This window comes from Castor canadensis, chromosome 15 (assembly GCF_047511655.1).
Source record: "Castor canadensis chromosome 15, mCasCan1.hap1v2, whole genome shotgun sequence".
In the NCBI taxonomy this organism is placed as follows: domain Eukaryota; kingdom Metazoa; phylum Chordata; class Mammalia; order Rodentia; family Castoridae; genus Castor; species Castor canadensis.
In genome coordinates, this window is record NC_133400.1 from 71392123 (window position 1) to 71404378 (window position 12256).

The 12256-nt window shown below is 40.8% G+C and overlaps 1 protein-coding gene across 3 annotated transcripts in view; it reads right to left on the bottom strand.

The window, feature by feature from the left end:
• Apbb1ip (amyloid beta precursor protein binding family B member 1 interacting protein) overlaps nt 1-11489 on the bottom strand; it is a 109352-nt gene extending 97863 nt beyond the window's left edge. Inside the window, exons 1-2 of one of the 3 annotated variants that reach the window (XM_074056478.1) lie at nt 10980-11489; nt 10444-10577 (exon numbers count right to left, since the gene is read on the bottom strand). The gene's annotated coding sequence lies outside the window, so the exon portion shown is untranslated. Of the gene's footprint in view, nt 1-10443; nt 10675-10760; nt 10917-10979 lie in introns of those variants that run through there. The other 2 variants (XM_074056476.1, XM_074056477.1) reach the window with 2 other exon arrangements.
• Between the last annotated feature and the right edge of the window lie 767 nt (nt 11490-12256).

Sequence of the window (12256 nt, forward strand, 5' to 3'; positions counted from 1 at the left end):
TACCCAAGAGGTAAGGAATAAGCACATGTTATCTGTCTTATCTATCTATCTATCAATCTATCTATCTATCTATCTATCTCTAAGAATATGTGTTTGATATTATTGATAAACACTAATAATTGCTGGTTAAACAAAATCTGCAATTGAAGTACATCATTTGATATCCTCAGAATCTCATGTGTGCCCTGAAATATACTGCATACAAGGGAATTTATTTTTGTATTTATATGCTCTAACCATGCTTTCTGTTGTTGTGGTGGAGCTTGAACCTAGGGACTTGAGCATGCTATGCAGGTGCTCTACCACTGAGATGCATCCCAAAACCAAATAAATGCCTTGTTTTGAGAGGAAGCATTTATAATAGAGACTATAATATATTGATTTCAATGAATGGGTTTATCTATGCTCTTACATCAGAAGTCTATCTCTACTATTTTTTAGTATTGACTAAAACTATTCTTCATTTTTCACAATCCTGCCTTCATGCAAATAATCTCAAGGCATTAAAGCTAGGAAAAAGTAAGCTTGGCTTAACTTAATCCAAGCCATTCATTTTATAATTGAGGAAACAGGGAGGTGGGGAAGACAAATGACTTTCTAATAGTCTTCATTATCTCCTGAAAAAGGATTTTATGATTATGTGCAGATAAACAAGAGAATCAGAAATAGAATAGTATCTAAATAATGGCTGAATTTGGCCATAAATATGGTTCTGGATGTCTAAGTGGCAGAATGCAATATTTACAAAATTAAAGATGACTGTGAGCTGTATCATATTAATTATTTTTTAAAAAGCATTGAGCTCCTATTGTGAGCTGAGAATAATGCCCAAATCCACTACGTTCCTAGAATGCAAGCAACTGACTCTCAACCTGAGTCTTTGTTTTTGGCAGTAGTGGGGTTTGAACTCACAGCCTCACCCTTGCTAGGCAGGTGCTCTGCTGCTTGAGCCATTTTGCCAGCTCCCCCATTTTTTGTCAATACCTCCTAAGTCAGTTTTGCATTGACTATGGGAAAGAGTATCTAAAATGAAACACCCTCTGATTTATTAAAACTTCTCTTTCTTAGAAGTGGTGGCTCTGTTAGCCATTGTCTCTTATGGTATTCTTGTCTATCTTGTTAGCATTCTTTACACACCTGCATCTCCCCACTCCAACCAGAGTCTGAGCTCTAAGCAAGCAGGAAACAACTTTGCATCCACAGTAGGTCATCCTTATTCAGATTTGACCAAACTTGGGAAAATATTTTGTGAAAAAATGGTGTCTATCTAGGTGCTGGTACCACAAAAGAAAAATTGTATCTGGACTGAAGACATACAATCTTTTTTATTTCTTTTTTTCCCCCTTGAGACAGGGTCTTGCTCTATAGCCCAGGCTGGCCTTGAACTCACAATCCTCATGCTTTAGTCTCTCAAGTGCTGGGATTACAGGTATGTACCATGTATGTCTGTATTCATAAGATTTTCTTTTTTGTCATTATTCTTTAAATGATACAGTTTAGTAATATTTACATAGCATTTACTTTGTATTAAGGATTTTTAAGTAATGTAGATATGTTGTAAAGTATACAGGATGATATGCGTAGGTTCTGTGCAAATACCTGTATATACTGCCCCATTAGATACAAGTGACTTGAGCATCTGTGACTTTTGGTAGATAATAGGGATTGACACTACTAGTTTTTCCACAGCCATGGCAGAATATCCTACAAAGAGTAATTGTCAAAAACTGCTAACCAAAGAGGGGAAGAATAAGGCAAAAGAACAGAACTATTACTGTGTATTTTTATCACACACCTATGGGTATTTGAGTAAGAGATGGTGACTGTGATACTGTGTTTAATCTACAATGTTTCATGTCCTTAAAAACAAGTGCACAATAAAGGCTTATTTCAAATGTGGAAATACAAGGAGCTCAATGCTTTTTTAAAATAATTAATATGATATAGCTCACAGGCATCTTTGATTATTTTCAAGGGGAATGTATTTGTTTAAAATATTTCATCATGTTTTGAGAACTTACCATAAGCCAAATACTATTCTAAGGGCTTTGCACTTATGGATTCATTTAATGGCCAAGTATTCATAAGGCTTCATCCAATGCCCCCATTGGCAAAACTGCCCAGAGTTTAAACCCCTTCTTTGTTCTGGCTGATGCTAAACTGTTCTTTGTATTTTTCTTTGCCTTACTACTATATGCACCATTTCTGATAGTATGTTGCCAATTTTTAAGCTTCTCCCAGTGACTTCCTCTGAGAAAATCAGACAAATGTATTGGTGATTATGGAGTCACATTTGCAGTGATGATTTGATACCTAGAACTCTCATAATGGAAATTAACATTGTTTCCCATTGAAATAAATTATGCATTTCTATTCTGGTGGAATTTAGGAAGAAACCTGAAGATTCTCTCTCTCTCCCTCCTCCCTCTCTCCACCCCTCCTTCTCTCTCTCTCTCTGTCTCTGTCTCTCTCTCTCTCACACACACACACACACACACACACACACCATTTCCTAACTCACAAGAATTAAGTATAGTCTAATGCACTTAAGTTGTTATTATCAGATATTATTGTCAGCATCATTTTTTGTAGTACTGGGGTTTAAACTCAGGGCCTAAGACTTGCTTAGCAGGCACTTTACCACTTGAAACACACCACTAGACCTTTTTGTTGTGTGTTGGGTATCAAGATAGGGTCTCAGGAACTATTTGCCTGGGCTGGCCTTGAACCATGACCCTCCTGAGTAGCTAGGGATTCAGGTGTGGTCCACCAGCACCTGGCTATCATCATGGTTATTACTATATTCTCCCTCTAAAACCACTAGTGGAAGCAGCAATCAGTCACTTATTTCTCTCTCTCTCTCTCTCCCTCTCTCTCTCTCTCTCTCTAACACACACACACACACACACACACACACACACACACACTCTCACACACACTCACACTCCCAAGTCTAAAATGTGCTAGGTACTTCTATCTGTTGCATTCCTGTGTGTACCTGACACTCTTTCACAGGCCAGGTCTGGAGACTTTTAAAAGACTGGGAAAGAGAGCTGTAAGTACAGTTTCTAGGACAGAGACTCAACCTCTCTGAGCAAGAGAGAGGAACTGTCCTGGCATCTCCATGAGGTTTTTTCAAACCATGCCCTAAGCATCTCCAGCTCCAAATTCCAAATCTCATCACTACTTCCCTCTCCCTCCTGAAAAGGATGTGCACTTTAGGAGTAGAGAACCAGTACAAAGAGAATTATTAATGGGCGTGTATTTTATTTGTGAACTAGCAGGTGGAAGCAAAAGTGAAAAAAAAAAGGGGGGTTGACAATGATGGTTGCCCATGGCAACAGATCACATTTGGCCGGATGTGGGTTTAGGGCAACCTGCTTTGCCGTTAATGTCAAGTTCCTTTTCAGTCCTGTTACTTTTATGTAGAATCCTTAAACTACAAGGTGCTTGGGGTAGAGGAGGATGGAGAGAAAGCATGAAAAGAAAAGTAAGCAATAGCAATTTGAAATTACTTTTGTTGCTGAAGTGTTAATAAAGCATCTGGGTGTAGTTTTCAGTATGACTTCAAATCAGGTGCTAGGGACAAGACTATTTCAATGGCAGACGCAGTTGCCTTCCTTTTCCCTTTAGCTTGCTTCAGAATTCATCTGCAGTCTCCCAGCAGCTGCACAGCTAACAAACAGCATCAGATACAGTATTTTTGCATTGTGCTGTACAGTTCAACTGCCACCTGCCACACACAGTACATGCACAAACACATTGCTTTTGGAAGATTTAGTGTGAGAAAAACAGCTCATTAATGATTTTCCTATTACATTGATATAATTTCAAGCAATTAATATTCCTTAAATGGAATTTTTTAGATATATCATTAGGTAAAAATATACTATTAAAATTAATGCCACTTGGTTCTTTTTGCCATTTCTGATGTGGCTTTTGGGAAATTTAAAGTTGCCAATGTGGCTTGCATTACATTTCTATTGGACAGCACTGGTTTGGAACACTCAGTTCTGTTATTACCACTGCCTCGGCCTTTGACTCAAAGATGACGGGATGTGGGGAGTGTAGCACATGAATGCAGTCTGAATATTACTCACCAAGGGTTAACTTAGAATCGCCCTGTTTCCTTTCCCACTCTATTTCATACTCCAGCATTGATGTTTCATACATCTGATGCTTGGGGCAGCCTTTTTTCATTGGGTCACCTGGAAATACCTTTATTTTTCAAAATGCCCCTTGGTCACCTCCTTGCAATGACTTCTCTGTCATCAATATCTCTGCTTAGTTACTTCTGTGCCTATTATTACACATTTTGCACTGTGATGTGTTTATTTACAGATCATTCCCTCCCACTAGTCTAGAAACTTCTTGGGATGAGGGGCTATATCTAATTTTCTTTTATTCTTCTCCCTGACTGGCACCTGGCTGGCCTTCAATAGATGTGTGTTGAAACTGGAAGAAAAAAAATCCCCAAAGTTCCAATTATACATATTATGGAGAGGAGAGTGTGACCCAAGTAAAGCCTATGTTAAGGGCTGTCCCCAGACTTGAGGACAGTGAATACCTTGGAGTTTCAACTGCTGTATTCAACAGTGCTCTTACAACCATCTCCTCACTACATCGATCTGCATTCCTGATCCACACCACTTCACTTCTGCTTATATATCTATTAATAATTAAATGAAATGTCAGTTATTTCATCTTGAGTTCTATAAGTTGCTACTTCCTAAACACTTTCAGCTTTCTAAATATCTCACCAGTGTTATCTGACATTTTCAGAAGCTTCTAGGAGACCTTTAGCCTTTTTCTAACACTAGAACCTATTTGAAATCCAGCCACATTATGATGTAGCTTCCTTCTCTTCCAAATTTGGTCTTAGATTTTGAAAACAGAAGCATCTTTAACCTCTGGGCATAAAAAGCTCTTTTGTGGAAAAGGCCTCTGTCTTGCCTCCCTTAGAATCTTGTTCCTAAGCTGCATCATAGAAGCCTTGTATTACACGATGTCTATATGTAGTTAAGAATTTACGCATGAGCCAGGAGCCAGTGGCTCATGCCTGTAATCCTAGCTATTTGGGAGGTGGAGACCTGGAGGACTGCAGTTCAAGGCCAGCCCAGGGAATTAGTTCACGAGACCTCATCTCCAAAATAACTAGAGTAAAACGGACTGGAGGTGTGGCTCAAGCAGTAGAGCACCTGTTTTGCAAGTGCAAAGCCCAGAGTTCAAACCCCAGTTCGGCCAAAAAAAAAAAAAAAATTTCTGTATGAAAGTTGGGCATGGTGTTACACATTTATAATCCCAGCATTTAGGAGGTGGAGGCAGGAGAATCATGAGTTTGAGGCCAGCCTGGGCTACATAGCAAAACCCTGTTTCAAAAAAAAATGTCAAAATACACAAAAAGTAAGCATTTATGTATGAGTATTGGCTGCTTAGTGTTTATTTCTTGCTTTTCCATGTATTAGAAATAATTTTAGAATTAGAAATCATCTTGATTGTCACAGATGTGGAATATTACTGATTGATTGACTAAGTCTTATACTAGTCACATAATAAAGATTTCTGGCCAACTCTTTCTCAAGTTTTGAAAGAATGATTAAAGACTTTGGGATCCCAAAGGTTTGGTCCTATGTACCATTTCTTAAAAAGTATAATCTGGGGCAAATTTCTCAGTCTCTAAGCTCTCATCTCTAATTTGTAAAATAGAAGTAACAACAGTATCCTCCCAGGTAGTCATGGAGCCTTATACACAGTAAGCACATCGATATTGCCAATATGATTTTTCACATCTATACCCTGAACTGAACTTGTGATCACTTCCCTCCAAGTCCTCATTCCAGTTGACGGCAGTCCCATCCTTCTAGTTGTTCAGGTCAAAATCTCTGCACACATCTTTGTCTCCCCATTCTTTTATACTCCATCCATCTACTCTGTCAGGAAGTCCTGTTTGGCACTTCCTTCAAAATATTCACAGAATCCCATGGCTCTCTCTATTTTTTTGTCTCCAGTAATCCAGCAATTAGAGTGAGCCTTTTTTTTTTTTGGCAGTACTGGGTTTTGAAATCAGCACCTTGTGCTTGCTAGGCAAGCACTCTACCAGACAATAGTCTCATGCTTTTTATCCAGGCTGGTCTCAGACTGTGATTCATTTATTTATACCTCCCATATAGCTGGGATTCCAGACAAAAAAAATCCCACATGTGGGTTATTCTTTGAAATGGGGTCTAGCTAACTTTTTCCCTGGCTGGACTTTCGATCCTCCTTTCTATTTCCCAAGTAAGTTGGTTTTACAGGCTCGAGACACCACTTGGCACAGAGTGAGCTTTCAAATGGAAGTTGGAAGGGCTGGAGGTGTGGCTCAAGTATGAGCCCTGAGTTCAAAGCCCAATACCACCAAAAAACAAAACAAAACAAATCAAGTGTAAGCTCGATTATGCTATTCCTCTTCTCAGAATCCTTTACCATAGCCTATAACACCTTACATGATTTGCCTTCTCTGCACCCTCCCTTCCCTTTCCAACTCCATCTATTGCTCATCCTTGCTCATCTACCTCTGACCACATGGTCTGGCTGTTCCCTGTGCTTGGAACACTGCTCCCCCAGAGAACCCCTTGGTTAACTTCACTGTCTCCTTCAAACCGTTGCTTAAACCTTGCTTTCTCAGTTAGGCTAAACCTGCACGTTGTTTAACCCAGCAGCTTTCCTTGTTCAATCTTATTTTTCTACAGCCCTTTCACTTACTAATATCTATGTTATTTACTTATTCACTTTGCCTGTTGAAGATCATTTGTCTCCCTACTGGAATACAAGCTCCACAAAGATCTTTGTCTCTTCTGTTTACCGACATACACTAAGCACTTAGAAATCAGCACTCTGAAATCATTTCTTGACTGAAAATGATTCATTAATCTTTAAAGTGGATTCTTTTTTTTTTTTTTAATTTTTGGCAGTTGGACTCAGGGCCTCATACCTGCTAGACAGGTACTCTGTCACCTGAGCCATGACACTGGATGCTTAGGAATTTTTTGAATAAGGTCTGGGCCTGGATTGAGATTCTCCCAATCTCTGCCTCCCAAGTAACTAGGATTATAGATGTGAGCCATGTAGCCCAGTTTAAAGTGGAAATATTTTTTGATTGAAATACAAATAGTAAAATATTTTTATTGAAAATAAACACACTTTGTTTCATGTACAGAATTATTAAAAATATATGAAATTAACTTGCAGCTAGGTATTTAAGGTATATATGAAACATAAATGAATTTCTTATTTAAATTTGGGCCCCATTCCCAAGACACCTCATTATGTGTATTTTCCAAAATCTGAAAAAATCCAAAGTCTGAAACACTTCTGTTCTCAAACGTTTTGGATAAGTGGTATCCAACCTGTTTAAGCTAAAGAAATATTATAATAATAATTATTTACCATTGCCATATGGTGATCAAAATGAAATCTGAGTTGACAGAGAAGTCAAGAAAGAGGTTTTATAGTATGATTTTTAATGATTCAAGTTCATTGTCAAATGCCCAGGAAGTCTGAGAGCAGAGTCATGGATTCAGGCTGCAGAGCACCTACTGAGGAGCTGTGGAGCCCTGGAGTGGTACACATCTCTCCTGCTCATGCCTCAGGGTTGAGGCCAACAGGTCAGCTGGGTCTTTGAGGCTTGAAACATTTCGATGTACCACCCAGAGGCAGAAATGATTTAGCAAACACATTTTGAGTCCCAACTATGGTATCAGAATGTGGCTAGGCAGTGGGGATGTGGTGGTGGCATGTGTCATCCTTTAGTTCTTAGAAGCCATCTTCAGGCCTCTCTCTTCCCTGCTGCAGTGCAACCCAGTCTCTTCAACTGGGTGGAGGTGGCTCAGTGCCTCTCTTTAGTATTTCTGGTTTCTCTTTCTCGAAAAATATAATTTCTACTTTTCCAGATATGCAGTTTCTCCTAAAAGTCGTGTTTCTCATGGCAATTAAAATTGTAATGCATACAAACATCACCATACAACCAGTGCACCCACCAAATATCTTTAAATCTTAAAATTTCACATTTAATATGCCTGAATTCATGTAAGTGCTTAAACTTTAAATTACTTGCCTCTTGGGATGACAGTAGTGATTAAAACACACACATGTAAGTTTTCATGCTGAACATATCAACTATACTAATTATAAGAATTGCTGTATCTTGAGTTGTATTTTGTTCTAAATTGCTCTGTTTTGGGAATTCCTAAGTCATCCCATTGCCCATGAAACAAACCCGTGAGGTCCTAGAAAATCATAATGATTGCTGTCTGATAGACCTCAGAACCCAAAATTTATTCTAAAATGTGTGGATTTACCAAAAAGGCCTTTAGGTATAAAGGGAAATAAAATAAATTTGAAGATGAGAAGTGAATGAAAATAAGAATTCTCTTTGAGAAGAGAATGGTTAAAGAAAACTTCAAGTGGCATATCAAATATACATTTATAGCAATGAACTTTATAAATTCTAGTAATAATATAGTTTGATTTACTATATTATATAGTAATAATATATATGTTTTTATTATATACTTATAAGTATATAATATATATATATGTGAAAAAAGGCAAAAATAGTAGAGAATTGGTATATATTCTCAGGGTATAAAAATACAAAAATTTAAGTGCCTGCTTTGCAAGCATGAAGCCCTGAGTTCAAACTCCAGTCCTGCCAACAATAATAATAATAATAATAATAATAAATTTAAGGGACCTTATATAGCCTAGTAGGTATTATGTGTAAGATTTTTAAGTAACTATACATTTCAAAGTTATAGTTCTTGAAGAGTAGCAACTGAGGAATTTTGAATTGTAATATTGGTCTGTGGCAATTTTCCATATTTTTTAATAGAATGGAAAGTTGGTATCTTACATATTGGGCAGTAATTGACTGCTTTTAGTGGAACTTATTAGGAATGAAAAACTCTCAAAAGTATACTTCAGAATTTAACAAAATCTGTTAACATGACTTCCTTCTTCCCTTTCCTCCCCTCCCCTTCTCTCCCCTCCCCTCCTCTTCCCTTCCCTCTCTTTGTTCCTTCATTCCCTTCTATACTGCAGATTGAACCCGAGTCTCACCCCTCACTCACCACTGAGCTACATCCCAGCCTCTTGTTAGCAGTATTATTTTCTCCACTCTTACATAAACCAACAACCCACTTCACTGAGAAATTATCTGAGGTCCAGAGGCGTTAAAACAATTGAATCAAGGTAATCCTTGTCTAGTTAGTAGCAGATATGGAGGTAGAACTCAAGCCTCCTAAATACCCAGAAAAGGCACAGGTAAGAATGTAAAAATTAAGTTTGAGGGTGACAGCCAACTTTTAGACTGTACACAACACATTGAGCAGACAGAAAATGCCATCCAGGAGATATGCAGAGGATTCTTCTCAGACCCTTTCCTCACTTGCTAGAGAGCATTACAGTCATGGCCGTTGTGCCATTTCCAGTATTTCAGTGAGGTCCACACACAGAAGTGCCCTGGGTTCATTCACAAGGTCAAGGTCCCCTTTATGAAAATTTGGTTTGAAGTTCCAGATTTTAAAATGATTAAAATTCCCTTGTACAAAAGCAAGATCTAAATAGCTCCAGAAATCTTAAGCTGGGAGAGTAATAAACTCATCTACCTTTTCTCTACTTCACCATTTCTTTTTTTTTTTTCTCTATCACATTAAAAACTGCTTTGAACAGCAGTGTTGGAAATGACTGGAAAACATCACATTTCTCTTTCCACCCTGGCACCTTCCCAGAGGGCAAAGAAGAGGTACCCTGGGCAAGGTCTTCAGGGGGACCCCTGTGCTGGGTTCCCAGGGACACAAGGACATTCTGGTTAATTTCCTTCATGCTACAAAAGGTCCTAAGCCAAATTACGCAAATGGTGTCTGGCATCCAAACTTGTCTTCATCGTATTTTAAAATAAAAGGGAGAATATTTTAGAGGTAAAGTTTTTTGTTTGTTTTAAAGAAGCAACAGTTGTCTGAAAGTTTTAAAGAAAAGAAACACTTTAAGATGTATCTGACTGCGATGGACACTCTAATTCTCACCCGACTTGTGTTTAACCCATAGTGCTCTAAAATGCCCACCTCACCCCCAAGAATTTCTCCAGATTCCCTCAGGTTGGGGGTCCTGGACCTAGGGACTCACGAAAGCTCTGATCAGTTCCCTGTTGGACCTTGTAACAATTTCCTGGGCAGGAAATGTGTCAAATCTGATGAAACAACGCGGGGAAGGCCAGCTCAAGTTCCAACCCAATTTCGGAGAGCTGGGTCAAGTTCAGAGGGGAGCCGGGGGACACGCAGACCACGAGGGCCAAGCGAGGGGCGGGTCCACGCGGTCGGCAGCCTGGGACCCCCGGGCAGGACACCGGGTATGGGGACCGCCAGAGGCGGTCTGCGCTCCAAGGTCCGCGCGGCGGGTGCAGCTTACCTTGACGGCCGTGCAGGACGCGCGGGGACGCAGCGGGGCGCGGGGCGCGGGGCGCGGGGCGCGGGGCGGCGGCCGGCGGGGACGCGGTGGGCTCGGCTCTGCTGTCTGCCGCGCTCGGCGGCTCAGGTCCCCGCCTGGGGAGGAAGTGGTATCAGCCCTGGCCTGCGCTCCCACGCAGCGCGCAGACGTGAGCGCCCGCAGCGCTGTTTGCACCGAGGCGCAAGGACGGCCCTGGGAAGCAGGCAGAGACAAAAATATGGCTAAGAGCCTTTCCCTAACTCATCCGCCTGTGCCTGCGACTTTTCCTCCACACCCACCTTGATGAAAAAACGGTCTCTTCTCCCTCTCCTCTCTTTTCTTCTCTTTCCCTCCCTCTCTCTCCTTTTTCCTCTCTTCTCTCTCTCCTCCTCTCGTCTTTCTCTTTTCTTTTTCCTTCTCCTCTTCTTCCTTTCTCTCCCTCTCTCCTCCCTTCCTTTCCCTCTCTTCTTTTTCCCCCTCTCTTTTTTTAAGTTGTGTCTCCCTCCTCCTCCTCTCACCTGCTTGGCTGTCTCAGGAGCGTCCCCTGGCTCACAGACCCATCTTTGTAGTCCCCGTATATTAAAGACAAAGGGACTTGGGGCCAAATAATAGTTCCACAGAAGGCAGGGAAGCCGGTTGGTTTTGCAAGTGTTTACTTCAGCCCTTTCTGGGCTTCCTCTTTTGGGCCAGTTGTGCAAGGTTTCCCGACTGCACAGCCCGCCTGCAGGGGACACAGGGCGGGGTTGGACAGACTAGAGGCCAGGTGCAGGACAGCCAGGTGAGAGCCAGGAGTCAAGCTGTTTCTTCCTGGGGTGAGGATGGAGGAAGGGGCGCTCAGCAGGGGCCATTTCTCAGTGGTGGGTTTGGCGACCCCAACAGATACACTGATGAAAATAACTGATGAAAATGCATAGGCCCTCAGTAGCTCCAGGGCTTGTCATGTGCTCCTGATGGCTGTGGTGTCTCCTGAGACAAAGTGGCTGAGGAGGTCTGAAAATACAAAAGTTAAAATCAGTTTGTTAATGTGGTTGAATTAATCTCTCTTCCTCTACACAGCTGTGTCTTCAAGGAACTGGCATGTGGGGTATGATAGCAGAGACCTAAACACATAAATTAGACACATAAAGTGAAAATTTCAGATAGCTCAGTCATTTAATGAGAAGTTGCTTATTAAGCGCCTACTCTCCTGAGAACCATGAAAACAGTAACAAAGAAAACAAAATTCCTTGTCTGTAATCCAAGCCACTCCAAAGGCAGAGATGGAGAGCGTAGCTTTCCCAGGGTCAACCTGGGCAAAAAGTTAGCAAAACCTCATTCCAACAAACAAGCCTGGCATGGTGCTGCCTCTTGGCACTCCACATAACTTGACAGAGGAAGGAGGATGGGGTCTGAGGCTGCCCTAGCAAAAAGTGAGACCCTATGTGAAAAATAACTGAACCAAAAGGACTTGACACTGGTTTAAGTGGTCAAGTGCTTAACCACAGATCCTGAGTTCAAACCCTAGTACTGCCAAAAAACCAAAACAACAACAGGACTTGTGGTTTTCTCTTAAGCCAATTCTCATCCCACTTTTCCTCATGGAACAAAAGGGATCCTTTCCTGCTGAATGATTCCTCAATCCAAACCCAAGAGCTGCCTTTGATTCTTTCCCCTTTTCCTTCTCATCTACTCCCTTCTCTTTGTCCTCACTTGCTATGAACTATTTCTTGAGCCCCTTCACTATCTTCTCTAGTGATCTTGTGGCTTACCCCTTATCCTCAATCCATTCTTCACACAGCATCCAGACTTTTTAGAT